Here is a 2578-nt window from a genome sequence, read left to right on the forward strand (position 1 = left end):
TAATAAAAAAAATTATACAAAAATTTATATAAAAATAAAAAAATTACATAAAAAATAATATTAAAAATATAATCATTCATATATTTTTTATGTTATTTTAAATTTTTGGAATGGTTATGGTGTCTTGTATATTAGCAAATGGTCAAAAGAATAGCTAGATTTTTCTTAAATACTTTTCATGACGTGTTTCTTTTAACATAATTATCTTTGGTAGATGAATTACCTTGGGATGTGATATATAAACGTGCATGTGATCTTCTCAATACATTGCATGTACGTAGATATATAATAGTGTACATGTATTCTAACTCCATGCTACATCTTCCCCCTATTTTTATTTTTTTTTATTTTTTTTCTATATTTATTCAAAACAAAAGTACATAGATAGGCAATGAAGTAGAAACACATGCATATATAAGAAAGAGAAAGTTTAAAGAGCCAATATCTTCAACTAACATGGTAATTTAAAGTTGAACATAAAAAAACATCTAAAATTAAATAATAAAAACATCTTATTTACAGAAAAAATAAAATATTAAATATATTCAAATAAAAAGATTTGTCTAGGGTAACAAATCAAATAGAGTTCAAAATATCTATTCTTTCATTCATTTCTATTATTTTATCATCAACTATATAGTACTACAATGACAAATAGCAATAATTTTTAGACCACATGTCGGCAGTTTTTAATCGTCGCAAAATAGATAATGGAAGTCAGCTAATTACTCTAATATTTTGTGCCGCAAAACTATTAGCGGCGATTTTTATAAACCGCTAGATTAGTGCTACAAAACGTATTTTGTTACAAATTTATTTTGCAACAGTTTGGTATTGCTGCTATATTTTAAAATTGTTTATCATGTAACAGCGGTTTTCAGTTGCCGAACAATGTTTAAACATATCTCATGTACGGTTCTGGAATAGCGATGGGATTTCTAAGCAACCATCAACTATAACCCCAAAAGAACCAGATTCCGTAAGCAACATAGAGGAAGAATGAAATGAATATCCTATCGGATAATCATATTTGCTTCGGAAGATATGCTCTTCAGGCACTTGACTGCGATTGTTTTATAACTGTTGCTAAAACTAAAACATAAATAACATACCTTTTTTTTGTGACTATAAACCACCGCCAATTTTTTTAATTTTTTTGGGATTTAGTAGACTTTTTTTCTATTTCAAAACCAATAATTTTCTAATTTTTTATTTGTGTTATTTTTAATTTTGTTTAATTTATTTTTTCTTGCATGCCATCGAATGAGATATCGCAAAAGATTTTCCATCGTTTGTTTCTTCATCTTCTCTTTTGCTGCCTCTACATTTAATTCGACAATCATCTTCGGATACTTCTCTATTTGCATACTAGAGCTTGATTGTTGTGAAGTAGTACCAAAAAGTTGCGTAGGATATGGTCCAAAACCTACCCCACGAATTCGTCTTGGGTACTCATTTTCAAAGACTTGTGCAAGCGAATCATTTTGATAAAGCTCCTTGGAGGATTCATCTAGGCTCTCGATATTCACAATCACTTAAACATACTAGATCTTCATTATAATGATTTCAAATTTTTAGCAATATAAATAAAAAAAGACAAGACAATTTTAAAATAATACTTACACCAAGATCACATCATGTGTATCGTCATGAATATATGAACCATCCTTTTTCATATGAACCATATTCTATATCTCTTCTCTATTAATGCGCTTTTTCCGTAATTGCTCCTTAAACAACATTGATATTGAAGATCACAAAAATGAGAAAATATCTAAAATAAAATAAAAATTGATTACCTCTTTATCTTTTCATCTTGTCAATATTTTTTGAACCCTCTGTTTGAGTGTATACACTTGTTTCAAACAGTTCAAAGTATTTTTCTACACTTTTCCTATATGAAAAGACAAATACAAAGTGAACACTAGTTGAATTAATAAAGCTTAAGGAGTCTTTTATGAAGCCATATTTGATTTAGGGAAAAGAAATATAAAGTAAGAGTATTTTGGGAGAAAGTTTTGCAACCAACTCAATCAATTGAGCATCTTAAGCAAAAATTTAAAGGGTTTAAAATCAAATAAAATGAAACATCAATTCATTATTTTGTTACTTGTGTGTCTTCTTTCAACTCATATTAAAAGAACAATTTCCAATGATCTACATCTATTCATGATGGGTAACAGTCAACATTTTTTTTTAAGTTTTTATTTCATCATAAAACCACGATACAACTTACACAACAAAAAATACGCTGAATATCATCGAATTTAGCATCGCACATTAGCGTCGGCTTTACCGATGAATTTATGGACAATTTTGGTGTGAAATTTGTTAGGTCAAATTATTATCGGTGGATTTTCGTTTTTAACGGTAATAATTGAAGACAAAATGAGAAAAATAGGCACAAAATGTAGCGTGGAATTTATCGGCAGATTTTTTCGTCGGTAAACCCCATTAGTGGAACGCTACGTTTTGGTGACCCACAATGCATTACTATCGGATTTATCCACTGGTAAATCTGACGGTAACGAGTCCTCAAATTCGAAGTGCGAACCCTCTCCTCCTTCATTTCAAATTC

The sequence above is a fragment of the Arachis ipaensis genome, chromosome B04 (assembly GCF_000816755.2).
Source record: "Arachis ipaensis cultivar K30076 chromosome B04, Araip1.1, whole genome shotgun sequence".
Lineage (NCBI taxonomy): Eukaryota > Viridiplantae > Streptophyta > Magnoliopsida > Fabales > Fabaceae > Arachis > Arachis ipaensis.